The sequence below is a fragment of the Plecotus auritus genome (assembly GCF_963455305.1).
Source record: "Plecotus auritus genome assembly, chromosome: 4".
NCBI classification, from domain to species: Eukaryota; Metazoa; Chordata; class Mammalia; order Chiroptera; family Vespertilionidae; genus Plecotus; species Plecotus auritus.
Window position 1 is genome coordinate 93,947,260 of NC_137775.1, and position 17,819 is coordinate 93,965,078.

The following is a 17,819-nucleotide window of genomic DNA, read 5'->3' on the forward strand; positions in this document are numbered from 1 at the left end:
CATTTTACAGGAGACTCAAACCAAGGTGCAGACATGCCAAACTGCTCAATCACTTATCTATGGAAGTGCAGCTAATTAGCGGATGGCTGAAATTTCAGCCTAGATCCTCATACCAACTCCCGAGAGACAGTATCTTTTGCTGCCCATTAAGCTGATCCATTTTACTCTCTGTCCTTTGCATGTACACACACTTTTACACACAACTGACTTCTCTTTCTGGGCCAATGGAATAGGAGTCAGATCCAAAGAGAGAAAAGAAAGAATCTAAACTAAGCTTGTTCTATGAAGAATGAATGAATGAATGAATGATTGAATATGAATGAGCACATGGATAAATGATATATACCAGGTGTACTGGTTAATGCTGCGAATTTTGTAATCAAAGGAAACATGATTAATTTCAAGAGAAACATCAAAAGTGCTTTATTCAAAGTAATGTTCATTGCTAGCTACACATTTCCCCATCTTTCAGGTAATTTGTGGATACCGTCCCAATAGAACTTTTCTTGTTTTGAGGCAAACCATTCAGAGACCCAATTTTCCACTTCTTCATATGTTTTGAAGTGCTGCTCAGGAAGTGCATGTGCCATCGACCGGAACAAGGGGTAATCTGAAGGAGCAAGGTCTGGTGAATACAGCAGGTGGGTTAATACTTCCCAGGCAAGATCTTTTAACATGTCTTTAACTGGTTTTGAAGTGTGTGATGGTGCGTTATCATGAAGCAAAATTACTTTGCCATGTCTTCTGGAACATTCTGGTCATTTCACGATCAAATCGTGGTTCAAATTGATTATTTGTTGTCGGTAGCGATCAGTATTAAAAGTTTCACCTGGTTTTAGAAGTTCATAATACACCACACCTTCCTGATCCCACCAAACACAGAGCATTGTCTTCTTTCCGAAGCGATTTGGCCTTGCAGTCGATGTTGATGGTTGACCGGGATCAACCCATTATTTTGTGCGTTTGGAATTCTCAAAATAAATCCACTTTTCATCGCCTGTCACAATTTGATGCAAAAAAGACTTTCTTTCATGTCATTGAAGCAACATTTTACTGATGACTTTTCAGTTTTCCATTTGTCTTTCGTTCAGTTGATGGGGCACCCATTTTCCTTTCTTTAAAATCTTTCCCATTGCTCATAAATGATCAGAAATTATTTGCTGAGCAATGTTTAATCTTTCTGCAAGTTGTTTTTGAGTTTGACATGCATCTTCATCCAATAATGTTTGTAATTGTTGGTCTTCAAACTTTTTCGGTTGACCTGGATGTTCTTTGCATTTCACATCGAAATCATCACTTTTAAAGCGTTTAAACCAGCATTCACAAGTATCTTGAGATGGATCATGTTCACCATAAGCTTCCCGAAGTATTCAGCAGCACTTTTCTTCAAAACAAAGTAATGAATTAAAACTTCCCGCAAATGCTCTTTTTTTGGCACGAAATTCGACATTTTTAAGCGTAAAAATATCTATGATGTTAACACCTTCAGAAAATTTGACATATGAAGTTTTGAAGCTTGTTGTCAATACAACAAAATAGCATACATATCAAATCGCATATATATCAACAGATGTGTAACTCCATCTACTGAAAAAAATCCGCATTATTAACTGCTACACCTAGTACAGTCAACAAGAATTCCCTGAGTGCTAACTCTGTGCCTGACACATGGACAGGTGCCCTCAGTGTCACAGGGACTAAGGCACAGCCCTAGCCTTCTAGGAGCTTCTGATCTGTTGGCATAAGCATCTCAATGGTAACTGGATCTGTCCAAGAAAGCTTCCCTTGTCAGAGCCATGTATGAGCAGGGAATGGTGTGCAGAGGAAGAGAAGAAAGCCAGGCCCTGGTTGGCATGAACCAAGGAGACTAGAAGTACATCGCATCAGGGCAGACTCCACACAGACAGGGTTCTGAAAGAGTTAAAAAGAGCTGGGACAGTCCCACTGAGCAAGAGAGTGCTGCCCACTCAGCCTTGCAGGGGTGAGCGATATCCCAGTTCCCCGGGGGCAGTGTCTGGTTCCCAGTGTCCTGTCCAGTGAGTGCCCCTTTCACTCTTGAAGGAGTCCTGGTTTAGACAGTAAATTACATGGTCACCCTTGCCTTCCAGGAAATGTATGACTTTCTCCAACAGCCCCAGGGCAGGAAAACAATTTGGCTTCTCAAGGTCATTGAGTTGCTCCTTTTTACAAAGCATCTCCTCATAGCTACCACCCACAGCTGGCACGGGTTCTAGGGGAACAGCCCCCACACCCATGTCTATGTTTCTATTCAGTGTTAACATTGAAGCCAAAACTATTCACCATCAGATCCCCAAATGCAGGAGCTTTAGATTTAAGCATATCTGTCTATATTCTGACTCTGAAAGTTTCTTCCTGTGTGATCTTAGGCAAGTCACTCAACCTCTCTGAGCCTCTGTTGCCTCATCTGTGAGACGGGATGGTAACACCCATCTCATCATCTCATGGGATGGTTGTGAAGATTTAGCACAGTGCCTGGTATGCAGGGCACGCCTACCCCCAGCAGGCTTTCTAGAACATGCGAACTCTCTGACACAAAGAGCATGGGGCATAGGAAGATATCAGGAACCCCAGGGTATTACTGGGCCTCAAGCCCCTGCACTACCAAGTTGGAACCGCTTCTTCATCTTTACAGAAAATGGAAAACACAGCACAACCACTTCATTAAACTGTTTGGCAATTCATACCTCCTACAGCCAAACACATGCATTCCCTATGATCCAGCAGTCCCACGCCCCGGAACACACGCATACCACATAGCCTTCTGTCCCCCCAAGAACAAGTGCACAAATGCTCATAGCAAGGCTGTGCATAACTGCCCCCCCATGCCCAACCACAGAAGGTAAGTAAATCATAGTCAGATCATGGAAACCTGCACCACCATGAGAATAAATGACCTATGCAATAGCATGATGCTGAACAAAAGAAACCAGACACAAACAAATATGCACCGTGTGCTTCCATGTACGTGAAGTTCAAGGACAGGAAAACTAACCTATGGAGTTGGGTTTTAAGATCATGGGAGGGTAATAGGGAAGAAGGTGCATGACCGGCTTCTCTGGGCAGGGGATGTGGGGGGCTTTGGAATGCTCTGTCTCTTGATCTGGATGTTGGGTACACAGCTGTGTTTGGTTTGTGAAAATCCATTGATCTATATACTTATAAACTGTATTTTTTCTGAATCATATCAAACTTCACTAAAAAGTTAAAATAAATTTTTAAATGGAAAACATATATTTTGGTAGAGAGTTGAGCTGACTAAGTAAGCAGTAGACACTTAGCAAAAAGCAGTGGGATATTTGGTTTAATAAATGCCTGTTGAATCCCCGCTCTATGCCAGGCACTGAGCAGAATGCTGGACAAACAGAGCTAATGAGACTCAGTCCCCATTCTCCATCATCATCTCCATCATCATCTCCATCACCTTCATCAGCATCATTAACATTCCTTAGTGCTTACTATGTGCCAGCCATGGTTTTAAGTACTTTCCCCCTTTTTTTTTCTTTTTACCAAACCATGCATCAACTCTATCTTCATAACAACCCATTACAGATGAGGAAACTAAGGCACAGAGACATGCAGTAACTCTGCAAGGTCACCCAGCCAGTAAGAAGTGGAGCCAAAATCTGGACCCAGGGCCTGTGCTCTGAACCACAGCCTTACACTTAGAAGTCTGGCCTGTTTATCAGCTCTGCCAGCCCTGGCTTCTATAGCATCACCTCTGTTTAGGGCAACAGTAATGGGAAATTACAACTGTGTGTCTCAGAAAGGCAGAGGGGGTTCCTAACTCTGCCTCTGGGCAACTATCAGCCCAACTGATAACGATTTAGAAAAAAAAGAAGAAGAGTTAAAATGGTTTGGCCCTTCTACTGTCCAAAGTCCACAGAAACCCTGAATTTGCTTCAAACTAACTTCAAAGCTTGCCTCTGGCTCTGTGGAAACACTGACAGATCTCCCCACTGGCCTGGCATCACTCCCTTCCCTGGATGCCTGCTCAGGGGACCTTGAGGCTGGTGGCTGTGGCATCTGAGAGGCAAGGAGGGAGCGAGTGTTGACACTGACCCCCACGAATGTGGTCAGACGCTGAACTGTGAGTCTGGGTCCCGAGTCTGGCACACGAGCATCCATCACGCAGGCTAGGTTTCCTTTGGCACTCAGGGCAGGCGATCAGTGTACTTAACCTGAGGGCGGAATGTTTAAGTCACAGCGCCAAAGCCCGCCCGTGCTCACGACAAACTAGTAAGAAACAACAACCACCCACAGGGACAAATCAGTTCTGGCAGAGACTCGTGCAGGAATGATGTGGACACCTATGCAGGCGGGAAGGCGGCTCCCAGGGGCCAGCTGGGGCCTCTGAGACCAACCCCTTTCTATTGCAGAAGCACCAGTAAGATGGAGAGGCGTTCCCAAAGGCCAGCTCGTCCAGTCCCCGTCTCCAGGATGGCAGCCAAGCCATCTGGCTGTGCTTCTACTCAGAAGTACCCACACCTCTGTCTATCATGAGCAGCAGGGACAAGGACAGGGGCAAATGCAAATTTGGTGAGAAAATTCTAAACATTTGCTCAGTCTGCCCAGTTACAACACAACCTATTTGTAGAGAAATCCATTGGGTCTCACCTAGAAAGCAGACAAAATAGAGCACAAAAAAAAAAGGTGCACTTTTTCATATTCTAATAGAGCCACTGATGATTACCTAGAAAATAATGGACGCCTCTGAAAGGACTTCATATAAAACAGCCACAGTGTCTGGAGCAGGCACGGGGTTTTCAGGAAGGGCACTTGGAATCAACCATCCAGGGGAGGGGCTGGCAGGCGGGAGGTGGCACTGGGAGGAGAGAAAATGCAGCCATCATTTGTCACTCATCCTCAGGGAAGGCCTCCGCCAACCCCGTGGGGAGCCCTGACACTGGGAGGCCCTTTGGAATTTCCTCACATTGGGACAGAGGGGCAGGCCTTCCTCGCTCCCACCTATCATTGGATGCAGGTGACCCAGGAGAGGAGCGTGGGTGGGAGTGACTGTGGGCAAAGGAAACTCTTGAGCTGAGGAAATTCCAAAGAGGATGACCACCCCCAGCACTGCCCACCGCTGAGTTAGTCCTAAACGGGGTCTGGGTGGCATAGCTCAGAGTCCACTATGCGAAACTTGGACTCGGCCTGGCCGGCTTGGCTCTGGTTGAGCATCAACCTATGAACCAGGAGGTCATGGTTAGATTCCTGGTCAGGGCACATGCCCAGGATGTGGGCTCGATCCCCAGTGTGGGGTGTGCAGGAGGCAGCCTATCAATGATTCTCTCATCATTTCATCATTGATGTTTCTATCTCTCTTTCCTTCTCCCTTCCTCTCTGAAATCAATAACAATATTCAACAACAACAACAAAACTACTTGGACTCAGAGAGGCAATCAGTATGTAGAGTCCACATCCTGCCCATGATACTACACTAATTTGTGGCATCTGTACTGGCCTCCAACCTAATGTTTAGTCTTTGATGTTTCCTGGGCATTGCCTACATTTCAGTCATTGAGGAGACCCAAGGAGGGAAGGCTAAATCTGACGAGGGGGAAGAGGAGCCGCATGGCCTGGTCCTCAGTAGCTTCCCTATGGGACGAACGAGGACCACATCTGACATGTAGTCATACCCCAGTGTGGTCAGGCCTGGTACAGCACTCATGGAGCCCGAGTGCCAAAGCCAAGCTTCCTGGGTGACGGATGCTTGTATTGTCAGACTCAGGGACCCAAACGGGTGATCAACCAGGATGAAACAACCTCTAATATCTGACTGATGCAAAAGTAAACATCCCTACAAGAATGGCATGATCTCAAATATATACAGCTGTATGTGTCCAGGCATAAAGAAATCAGGAAAAATTAACAAGAGCTTGAGGCATTGTAGGGATGACCTTAACATATGGTCAAAGGGAAGAGACACATGCTGCAGAGTGATGTGCACAGTTAGATTCAACTTCAGTGGAAAACGAACACTCAAGCAAGATCCCACCCTCCCTGTAGCACACCTGTAGGTATTTGTATGAACAAAGGAAAAGATATGGAAGAACATCACTCTAGCCTATTTACATGAATTATGAGGGTGTAGAAGAGAGGGAGACATGTTATTTGTTTCCCACTTGTCTTTTTATAATATCAGTTCACTTGTTTAAGCAAGGATGAATTACTTTCATAATTTGGAAAAATCAAATAAAGGATACATTTTTAAGAATGATCAGCATAGCACCATGAGCATAATGGGGACCTATATACACATACTGTTTCATTCTCTCTCCTACCTCCCCTCTTAGGACGCAGTTCCTCATTGTCCTTTTGGGGTTGATCAAAAGGAATATTTAATTCAAGGCCAACATTTTCCTGTGCCCTCCCCTTAGTCATTAAAAGAGAGCATCATTTTAATATTATTCCACACACAGTACGTATCTGCCACCAAAATAAATCTGCCATTAAATCTATAAAAATTATGCAACACATTCTGTAGTCAAATGGCAAAGCTGTGAATTATCTGCTGTATGCTATTATCCATGGCCATGCTTCTCTCTATTGCCGTGCTAACAAAAGCTGACCATAGCAAGCTAACTCCCAATTATCCTGGCTCACATACATGAAAAGCCCAGAGAGGCCAAAACCCAACTTGTCACCACATCTGCACACAAGAAGTCAAAGACTTGGTTTTAAGTTTCTTCCATCTTTCTCTGTCCCTGGCTGCACCCTGGAAGAGGTGTCCCAGAGGGAAGAAGCCACCACAGAATGGCGGGTTGAGGACACAATGGGTCCACGTAAGTCTTTAAACAGAGTAGCTCTTCTCAATCTGGTTGGCTATGGGAATTCTCTCTTGCAATCCCATCAGCACCTGGGCAAGTCCTACTCATTCCTCCAGAGTTAACTCAGGTATCATTGTGTTGAATCAAGGGTTAGTTGACACTGTTTGGCTAACAGGTGTGGACTCTACAGTGGAATTTGACTTTTATGAGCGCCAAACCTGTAGAAAGCAAGATGGAGACAGTCCCACCCTGACTGTAATGCCGTTTGTTTAGTGTTATAACAGAGTCGCATGTCAAGTTCATGGGAGTGAGAAGGAAGGAGTGACTGGGGGGAGCCTTGCAAAGGGAGTTTGAGAGAGAAGGCAGGAGCAAACCCAGCAGGAATAGTGGACCAGGAAGATGAGGATTGGGAAGGGTCTTTCCGTTAGAAAGACCTATGAACAAGGGTATAGAGGTGGGACATGTTCCTGACTATTCAGTGTAATAAAACCTAGGCTAACCCTTAAGGAATGATAGGGACTGCTGGTTGACACAGCAGTCAGCCACACAGGAACTCCTCACTCACATCCCGCGGCCTGATCTGTGTTGTCTTAACAGGGGAACCTTTACTTCAGAAACCTCACAAGAGTTTTTCTTCGCCAACCAGCTTACAGACTGATTATTTTCGCTACCGCATCCCTTATTCTGCCCATGACACTGGATTTAGGTGTTGGCTCCAATCTAGTTTTTGTTCTATTTGGTTAGTTGCAAGTAACTACTACAACCGTGATAGTGAGAGCTAACATTCACTGAGTGCTTACTCTAGGCCCGTGGTCGGCAAACCGCGGCTCACGAGCCACATGCAGCTCTTTGGCCCCTTGAGTGTGGCTCTTCCACAAAATACCACGGCCTGGGCGAGTCTATTTTGAAGAAGTGGCGTTAGAAGAAGTTTAAGTTTAAAAAATTTGGCTCTCAAAAGAAATTTCAATCGTTGTACTGTTGATATTTGGCTCTGTTGACTAATGAGTTTGCCGACCACTGCCTAGGTCAAGGGCTGACAATTCTCACCACCACATGGAGTGGGAGGTATTATTTATTATCATCCCTGTTTCTCCGATGAGACTCAGAGAGATGAAATAATATGCAAGGCCTTACAAAACGTAAGTAGCAGGGCCAGGATTCAAACACAGGCTTGTCTGATTCTAGGCCCATATTCTTGACCACCATGCAGAAATGACTCTCCCGAAGGCACACTCGCTCCATACCTGTCTGAGATCCAGAGCAGAAGCCATCAAACTTTTTCTGTTAAAGGGCCAGACAATAAATATTTTCAGCACTGTGAACCACAAGGCCCCTATTACAACACTCAACTGGGCCCTTTTAGCATGAAAGCAGCCATAGACAACACATAGACAAATTACATGGCTGTGCTCCAGTAAAACTTTGTTTATATAACAAGGGGACAGGATAGATTTGGCTCCTAATCTACAGTGGTTTGTTCATTCATTCATTCAGGCAATGTTTATAGTCTCCCTTGTGCCTGACACTATACCAGGTTCTGGAATTCAGGGAGAACCACGCAAGGCCCCACCCTCCTGGAGCTTACTTAAATCCTAGCAAAGTCTTGCCTGTTCATTTTACTTGTACCTGATACCCAGCGTCCTGACCTCGGTACAGTATTCTTCACTCTTCCATTGGACCTATGGCTCTCAACTTATACTCCAGGTCACTTGGGAGGTTGTAGAACTCTCAGCGCCTGGGTCCACGCCCCTGTGATCCTAATTTAATTGGTCTGGGTGAGCCCAGGTTCTGACACTTTTACAAGCTCGCCATCTGATTCTGATGTGCAGCCAGGGCTGCAACCCACTGTTTGGATCCTCATTTACCTCCTGTTTCTTCCACTCACCTACTGTGTGAATTAGGGTAAGTCTTTTAGCCCACAGAGTATGAGCCATATAATGTGGATAATTCCAATCTAACAGGATTGTTATGATGATGAAATGAGGCCATGAGCTTTTCAAACTGTAAGATGTTGTACAAGGTAAGGTACTAATTGTCATTCTGCCATTATGTTAGGTACCAACTCAATAATTTCTTTCCCCAGGCTTGACCTTGTCTGTGTGAGCCACGGCAGTGTTTGGGATTTCTACAACAAGCTGTATGGAGACAGCTCACTGATAGCCCAGGTTCATTGGTGAGTGAGCTGGTGGCCTTTCCTTTACTCCCGCAGAGGCTCACATGGGGCTGCCATTGGCATGGGGAGTGCTGGTCTATACCCCACTTTTGTATGAAAGGGTCTCCCACTTTGAGCACCGATGTTAAGCCTTGAATAAGTGGCTTATTTACTTTCCCTCATAGACAAAGGTCCAAACCCATGTACTTTCATGAGCTGAGATCTAGAGGGGAATGGCATGAACAGTTTGCCGAGCACGGAGCAATTTGCCAGGTTCTTCTCATGTATTGTTTCATCTCGTCTTCAGAACAATGCTGGGAGGTGAGGATAGCTACCGCTCTCATTTAGCGGACGAAGAAAAATCACAGAGATTGAACCGCTTGTCACCTGGTGGGGTCAGCACTCACACCTGGGTCCACTTGGTCGTGAAACATTCCCCATGGAGCCCGAGGCATCCTGCAAGTCAGTCAGCTCCTCTATGGCAAGAGATGAACTGCCAAACGTTTATTTCTTCCAGTTTTTTTCTTGTCTTTGCTTTTGGAGGGGGAGCCCAGAAAGAATCCCATGACACCTGCTAATCGCCACAAGGTGAAAGCCTCGCACAGCTCTGGCGTGATACACGGGGCCAGAGAAAAGGCATTTCCTCCCTGCACAACATTTCGACGGCACAGTTTTATAACCTCGTAATGAAGCAAAAAACAAACAAACCAAAAAAATGTGAGGAGATAGTTGGAGAAATAGATACTGCCAGCAGTGAGGAATTCACTGACCCCCAATCTGGGCCATCTCAAGAGATGTTGGCCACTCGCTGAGCCTCTTAAAAGCTGAAAAGTCATCCCAGGCCACGGTTAAAGAGAGTGCTTGAACAAAACAGAAACAAATGTGATCCTTAAAGTCTTAAATGTCAACTTGAAGGGTAACTTAGAAGCTCTCAGATGGTCCAAGGGAACCTGCAGCTGCTCTGTGCAGCATCAGATGCTCCTTCTGTGCTTGGACAGCCACTCCCCTACACAGTGTGCCAATCGGGGGGCAGCTTGCCCACCCCACCCACCCCACCAGACAGGTTTACAGATGCCTAAAACTTCCATTCCTTTTTATACATATTTTTATTGATTTTTAGAGAGAGAGAAAGGGAGAGGGAGAGGGAAAGATTGATGGGAGAGTGGAACATCGATCAGACTACCTCCTGCATGTCCCCTACCAGAAACCGGGCATGTGCCCTGACCAGGAATGGAACCAGCAGCCTTTTGGTGCATGGGACCACACCCAGCCAACTAAGCCACACGGCCAGGGCTAAAGCTTCCATTCTTTGCAACCCACTGGAATCTACTTCCCTTACTCTGACCTCAGCACCTTCAGGCGCAGTGCCTGCCTAACCTACCTCTGACCCAAGGCTTGTTCTTCAAGCCTCAACTGGTTCTCCTACCTCATTTTCTTAGATTCTTTTTTCTTCCTGCTGCTCTGAGTGGGTGTTTCCTGCTACCGTATCTTCCAAATCACTAATTCTATCCCCTGCTTCATCTAATCTTGATTTGGGGGAAGAGTTTGTAAAGTATATGATTATCTCACCACTATGCTGTACTAATACAAAATAATATTGAACGTAAACTATAGTTGAAAAACATTTTTTTTTTAAAAAAAAGAATGATACAAAGGTTAAAAGTCAAAAGAAAAAAGGACTCCCATGGTTCTTGATCTTGCTGCCCCACCCCCACCTTGCCACCTCCCACCCCGACTGTACACTCCAGCCTGCTCTGTGCCCTCTGCCTCTGGAGGGAGCTCACACAGGAGTGGTTTCCAGGCCAGATGCCCAGGATGCCTGGTGCCTCCTCCCACCCTCAGGATGATGGGCCAGGCATGTGCTCCTGGGTAATCCCCACCAGCCACCTTTTCTCCAGGGAGCCAGTAAAGGTCACCTGACCCTAGCAACTCCACCCATTGGCCTTAAATAATGGAAAACATGTAGCCAGATTTGGGGGGAGGTCCTTTCCAAACTCCTCAGGCTCCTGAGGGCTGAAAACAGGAACATGAAATTATGTCAGGCCCTTTATTAAGGGTCTACAACATTGCTAGCTCTGTTTCCGTCCTTTTGCATAAATATCATTTTCGTAATAACCTTGTAAGGTATATTATCCTCATTATCTTTTTCTAGGTGAGGACACTGAAGCTCCCAGGGATAAGTAGGGTGTCCCAGGTGACGAATCCCCTCCCGGCAGTGCTCGGAAGCCTGCACTCTATCCTGCTCCAGGCAGCGTGTGAAGCCAGACCTGAAGGACACAGGGTCCCTGACCATAGACTCTGGCGGCCATGGAGATCCAGAGAGTCGGCCACTAGCAAAGCCAAGGACACCGTCCAAGTTGTTTGTCAGCCAGTGTGCTTGCCCTTTGGAACTTCAGGAGAGTCTGAGAATGTGCCCTAAGTATTCTGACCTCAGGGATGACTGGCAAGCCGGCCAGATCTGCTGATAGAAGGGAGGAGGAGAAGGCTCCACTATCGGCCCAAGCATCAGTGGCCTAGGAATTCGTCCCAGGTCTCAAGTTGGTGAAATGGCCCAGAGCAAGCCTGGAGGGGCCAGGATGGCACTGACTCTCAGAGAAACCTTCACAAAGAAAGAATCGAAGCCCAGTTCTCTTGCTGAGGACTGTGTGCTGCTGGGATAGGGTAGTTCTGGGCGCCCACCTCCAAGGGGTCCCTCTGTCCCTTGTATTCAGCCTTCTATTTGAAAATAGTGGGAATGAGCGGGAATATTGAAAATCGGTCCTCCCATTGGTGCCACTGAAACCAAAGAAGCAAGCCTCTGCCTCACTGGTCATCATTGCAACCTCCCGACAGGGCGCTGAGGCGTGCCCTCTCCTTCTCCCCGGGGTCCAAGGGTCTTCGGTGAGGGAGAGAGTCTCACCTGTCTAGTGTCCAAAACTTTGGGGGCAGGAAGTTGGAAAGGAAGACTGGGGAGAGACCATGTTCCCATAGAAAGCAGTAGTCTCTCAATCTCACCCACACTCCCCCCACCCCCCAAAAAATCATTCACAGGCCTTCCTACTGGTCCTGCCCTCACATCCTCCCTTCCTGATGGCCCGAATCTCTCTCAGTTCCAGTGTCCGTGAGAAGTTTCTCTCCTCTTTTCGTCCTGATGGGGGCACGAGTATTCCCTCAGCATCCCCGGAGCTGGAGGACAAGCTCCGAAAACTCAGCTAGGAGTACGCACCGGGGCGTGCAACTCACCAGGACATAATAGCACAGTTGTTGCTTTTCAAGGAAGGAGTGCAGCTCCCAGCACGGAGGAGAAACGGGTTGTTTATGCTTCCCTGCCCCAGACCACGACGATCCCCAGGCGCTTCAAACGTGAGAGCATGTCCCACACATGCTTCTCCTGGGACCCCAGCGACCCCTCTTCCACACTCCTTTCCATCGCCTTCTTCATCACACATAGGTGGAAGATGGACTCCTGAAGCTAAACGACTCTCTTTCTGACATTGCCGTCTGCTCAGTCTATTATCGTGTTTCCCTAGGGATCGATTTGTATAATTTTTAAAATCCTTCCCAAATCTCCAACTTCCTGTGGGTCCAAATTTCCTCCCTGTCCCTTCATTTTTCTAGGGCACAGGGAGAGTCCAGCAATGTTCCTCCCACCCAAACATTGTAGGTTGGCTCTATTGCAAAATACAAAACCAGAGCCCAGGCGAGGGCAAAGCTGAAAGGGCTCTCTTTGTGGTCACTGGTCTGTTGAACGCAGCTATTGACATCCAGGGCCTGCATTGGGCAATCCAGGGCTGCTGGGTCCACACAGCCCGGGCCCACTCGCCTCCCACTCTCAGGACAACACAATCCCACCTCTGCGTCCCAGGGAAAACCCATTGCCTCCATCAGCCGGCTTTTCAGAGAAATCCAAGAAACTGACGTCCTACTTAGATGGGAGAAAACACAAACCTTAAGCTTTTCAAAAATGGGAAGTTGCTTTCATTCCCATGTCAGCTTCAAGGAAACCCTCCAGGGCCTCTTTCCTAGAGACGCATGCTTTTCCTGCCCACCTTCCCTGGAGCTTTGCAAACCCACCACAGAACTGTGCAAAAGTGGCCAGAGCAGGGAGGCAAGAGTTAAATCCAGCCCAGACCTCAGCAATCTGTGTTCAATTTTGATAAAAATCTCTCTCCCTTTTCCCCACCGCCCCCTCCCTCCACCCCACCGCTCAGACACGTCTCTTTATGTTATGAGCTTGCATCTTGTTTGGGGCACCGCGGTGCTCCCAGAGAATCCCCCACTGTGGGCACATGTGGCAGACACATTCATCCCACTCCTGGGGCAGGCTGGACACAGAGCCGCAGTGTCCTGGCCGCCGCCACCACCACCTCCTCCTTCTCCTCCTCTTCCTTAAATTACCTGCCTCCTGACCAGATCCTTCCTTCTGCTTAAGTCAAAGTCCCAGGGCCTGGTCATGTCAGGGCCACAGGTGCTGAGGCCCCCAGCGTGGGGACCTCTTTTCTGAGATGCTCCTTTCTTTGCTCCAAGTCCCACTGCCCACTGCTGCTGAGAGCCAGGACGCCCGCCCCCTGCCCTGCCTGCGGGCCAGAGGCCAGGCTTGCTGGTGGGAGCCGGGCTCCTGAAGAGTTAAATCCCCAAGGAAGGCACAGACTGACCCAGGACAAGCCACCACCAAAAAAGTTCTGTTTGGGGGGCACCGGCTATGTTTGTCCACTTGTGACAAGAAGGAATTCGATTTCAAAGCCACGAAAACACATTTTTTAAAGTTTTCCAAAGACATTCTCTGTGTCCAGATGTGCTGATACCGACAGACATACACACGCACACAGCCGCGCACGCAGGCCCCGGGAGCCCACTCAGCAACACTTTGGAGAAACAAAACCGGCAGCCTGTGGAGCTCTGCCTCCAACCCGCTCCCCGCGCAGGGAATAAAGTAGGGGCGAGAGTGGGGAAGAGCCGGCAGAAAGCCGCCCCAGCCCGGCCCCACCCCGGAGGGACGCGAGCCCAGCAGGCCGGGAGGCGGCACTTACTCCGAGGACCCCGCGCGGGCGCCGCTCCGCAGCCCGGACCCCGCGGCGCGCTCGCTGCTCTCCGCTCCTCGACCCGACTCCGCTGTGTCCGGAGGAACCACCGCCTCCTCTCCCAGCCGGCCTCCCTCCCCCGCCCGCCCCACTCTGACGTCAGGCGTCTTGGAGCGGGATATTTATGGCCAGGATACTCTGAATTTTCCCTAGGTAGAGTTCTGATTGCGGTTCCTTGGGATTTGTAATTTTCACACTTTCAGACAGAAAGGAGGGGAAGGGGGGAGGGTAGCCGGCAGGGGCGAGGCAGACAATGAGGGTAGCTGTTTCCTACTCTGGCAAGGAGCCTTCGCAGGGCTCCCTCTGTTTTGGAAACATGTTAGGGTCAAAGAGGCAAAAGTGGCGACCTGGCCAGTGGGTTTCTCCGGGCTCCTCCCCTGGGCATCTGGCGCAAAGACCTGCTCTGAGCCTGCTGCGGGCTCGGGTCTGGGGGGAATGCCCTCTCCATCCCCAAAGGGCCCGGTGTAGGACAGTAAGTCCCAGGAAGGTGCCAGGGCAAGAAAAGAGATAAATCGGGCAGAACAGAACAGCTAATTAGAAGCCCTGGTCCACACCCTAACAACTTTTCCATTTCTTCTTTGGGAGTGTGTATGTAAAAGGAAAAAAAAAAGGTTTATTTTTATAAAATTATGTTCCACACTCCCTGCCTCTGTATAGCTTTTCCAACTCAGTGCCAGTCAATTCATCTTACTTCACTGCTTATATACAGAGTGTGAGCCGTTTACAATAGCTCTTATTCATACTTTTTAAATCGCCTTTAATTTTTTTTTCTTACATGTGATTGTGACCCATCTCCTGGACTGCACTGGAGTTGCCTTGGTCAGGAGCGACTTTCTGCTCCAAGCCTGGCACCATCCTCAGGGTGAGTGTTTGATCTTGTTTCCCCCACAATCCCAGGAGGCACCCACCCTGGGTGATGACCCATGTAGAGTTTTCTGGGTATCCACATCTGGATTCTGATGGTTTCTGTTTCTCCACCAAGCTAAAGGGTCTTAGGGGAATGGCTTGGTTTAAGGGCCCTCCTTCCAGAATACAGAAAAAGAGAATGTAATGCTTTAGCCTTCATGGTTCCCAGGAATTGGAGAATGAACATAAAAATGATGCACAAGATGCAAATCGCTTGTGCAGTTAGATAACATAAGTGTGTAGGTATTCAGCTCCCCATTACTAGAAAGAGCACAGATAACTGCAAATCATCACTAAGCCATCACAACTCTAGTGAACTTTCCATTAGCCCAGATGGGGTGGGTGTGTGTGCCTCGACCACAGTTACAATGCAGCAGGGACTCACGGACCTGGAATGTGTTTACCCCTTTGGCAGCAGCTGGTTAGGGCTGATTGCCAGAAGGGGCCAGGTCTTGGGGACTGGGCCTCTTGGTGGGGGACGGCCAAGATGTTTTGATCCAAGCCACAGAGGGCCGGAGCCCTGCTGTGTGGCCAGTGCCAGGCCGCCTCCTGAGCTTTATACCCACTGCCATGTCTTTCCCCTTCCTCACATCACGGTTCCATTGGCAAGGCAAGTTCTGCTCTGAGGTAAACATTGCAAGTTGGCTTCCAAAAGCCATCGGCCAACCCCTTCTCCCTTGCCTTTCTCAATAAAAAACTGGAAGTCTACAGTATTCACCATCCCAGGCTCCCTTGTAACTGGGGATAGCTATGAAACCCAGTTCTGGCCATGTGAGGTTGTTGTGCAAAAGGCAGGAGTCAGCTGCCACAAAACTCTTTACGAAAAAGTCAGATTCAATCGGCATGCCCCTTCAACACTTTGACATTCCTTAATTGTACTTCCCCTATTTTTTCTCTCTTGGAACATAGACATGATGCCTGGAGATACAGCAGCCATCTTGCAACCTTGGGAACAAAAGCCACTCACTTAAGGATGGTGGAGCAGGAAGGTGGGAGGAGCCGGGGTGCTAGTGGCTTCTGTAAAGGGCTGCACCTTCCTCTGACTTCTTGTTAGGTGACAAAAATAAACTCCTATGTGTTTAAGTTATTATAGTTGAGTCTTCTGTTTGTGTTTTGTTGTTGTTTTTTTTACAGCCAAATGTAATCTTTCCTGACATACTCCCATCGGTCCACCAAAATATACTATTGGGATCATTCCTGAGCATTAGCTTACAGGTATGACAATGATATTTTACATACCATGCACTGGCATCATTCTCTATAGTTTTCAAAGGCTATTCACATATCTCCCACAGTTGTGAGGTTAAGAGAAGACATATCACTATTACTTCATACACACACACACACACACACACACACACACACACAGAAGCTGGATCTGACAAATGTTCTGCCCCAGATCAAAGTCAGCAAGTAAAGGACTTTGGACCCTAACCTAGTTCCTCTGACTCCAAGTCCATGAATTTTCTGCAACATCTTTAATAACAACAAGAAAGGCCAACGAAGAACACTTATTCCTACTAAGTTGGCATGAATTCTATTTAATTCAACCAAGATGAATCAGATTGCAAGTAAATTCTGGAACTGGAAAGTGCCGCGGTATATTTGGGAATTAAGTTCAGCCCACTGTCTCCCCAAATCCCCCTCACCTTCCAGCTACCTCCCGACATCCTAGCTTGAATCCCCGCAGTTGGTCTTCCAGGTGAACCCAGTCTTGTCACTCTTATTCTCTCCCTTTGAAATGCTTGGACCACCCCTTTCTTGAAGCACTTTCCTCAGGAATGTCTTCCCATCACCACCACTTCCCTTGTGTGTGCAATTTCTCTCCTGAGTCCTCTCTTCCCACCGAGATGTTGATGTTCCCCAGGCATCTGTCATTGGCTGTCCTCCGAGTGCCATAGACCCTCCTCTTGTGAATTCGTTCAGTTCTCCTGAATTCCACCACAGGCTCAGTAACGGTCTGGGAAACTCAACCGTGGTCTCTGTGCCCAGATCTATACTCTCACCACATTTTCCTCTCAACTCGAAGCCCAATTTTCCAACTGTGGTCTACAATGCCCAGCAGAGGGCAAGTATTAAACACAGGATATCTATTTTTAACCATTTTTGAAAAATAAAAGGATGCAGGAAAGTTACTGCAGCGTAAGAGGGTTTTATGACTGACTAACATCTAGTATCAGGAGCTATGGTGTGACAATGCTCCCTTGGAAATCACACCACAGGCCAATCTAATCGTTCCTGTCATACGGAAATGAGGTGGAGTTAATAGAAATCAGCAGCAACAGACCAAATAGAAATGAAGAGGCAGGCCTAATGAGAAATAGAATATCCTCATTAGCTCCTTTTAGAATTAACTCCTTTTATAATATCCTCATTAACTCATTCCAAGCAAAGTGGGAGAAAGGGGGGATTTAAAGTTGAGGTGAGATAGGGCCAGAGACTTAGAGGTGGTGGGTGAAGAGCACCAGGAAAACAGGAGCAGAAGTGAGGCTGGGCCACAGAATGCGCCAGGTCTGGGAGAGGGGAGTCTCCATCCCTGCCCAGGTGAGCTTACTCAGGGTCCCTTGGAAAGACAGACAGGTGAAGCTCATCAAATGCATGGGTCTCAGTGCTAAGGAGCTGTTTTTGAAGCTGCTGAGCTCTGGAAAGTCCATGAAGTGGGCGGACTCCTTCCAAGATTATCTGAGTCACCCCCTACCCCAAACTCTGTCACACAGAGTCCTGCTGTAGGGGTAGGGGCATCTCCTATTCTCCATCTTTCTTCACCTGTCAGTCACCTGCATGTTCCAGGAATGCTCCCTGAACATATACTGTGTGCAGCACACGGCTCACCTGGAAAATGTTGCCTGTGCACTGGACGGGGGGGTGGGGGGGGTGGTCCTCAAATAGTTCACCAAGCTTGTCCTGGCTTCC

At 47.8% G+C, this 17,819-nt stretch overlaps 1 protein-coding gene across 2 annotated transcripts in view; it reads right to left on the reverse strand.

Moving 5' to 3' along the window:
• Positions 1-14,068, reverse strand: part of DAAM2 (dishevelled associated activator of morphogenesis 2) — a 105,182-nt gene extending 91,114 nt beyond the window's left edge. For both annotated transcript variants that reach the window (XM_080663269.1, XM_080663267.1), the window contains exon 1: positions 13,950-14,068. The gene's annotated coding sequence lies outside the window, so the exon portion shown is untranslated. The remainder of the gene's footprint in view (positions 1-13,949) is intronic.
• Positions 14,069-17,819: the final 3,751 nt, after the last annotated feature.